Raw genomic sequence first — 340 nt, 5'->3', positions numbered from 1 at the left:
ACTATAAATAGACTTTTCTTGTCAATGAATGGCTTTTTTCTCATGTTTCTTGAGGTAGACATTCAATTATTACCTATTTTAACTAAAAATATTAAAAAATTTAACTTAAAATCAACTATAAGATTATCAAACCATCGAAAGCAAGTAATAAAGCTTTCGAAGGCATGGGTGACTATAAATGGACTATTTTTAGCAATGAATGGCTTTTTCTTCATGTTACTTGAGGTAGACATTCAATTATATTCTATTTTGACCAAAAATAAAAAAAATTAGCTTAAAGTCAATTATGAGATTATAAAACATTTAAAGCGAGTAATAAAGGTTTCGAAGACATAGGTGA

This window comes from Theobroma umbraticum, unplaced genomic scaffold (genome assembly GCF_002168275.2).
Source record: "Theobroma umbraticum cultivar Fairchild unplaced genomic scaffold, ASM216827v3 scaffold_60.0, whole genome shotgun sequence".
In the NCBI taxonomy this organism is placed as follows: Eukaryota; Viridiplantae; Streptophyta; class Magnoliopsida; order Malvales; family Malvaceae; genus Theobroma; species Theobroma umbraticum.
This window is presented reverse-complemented; position numbering follows the sequence as displayed.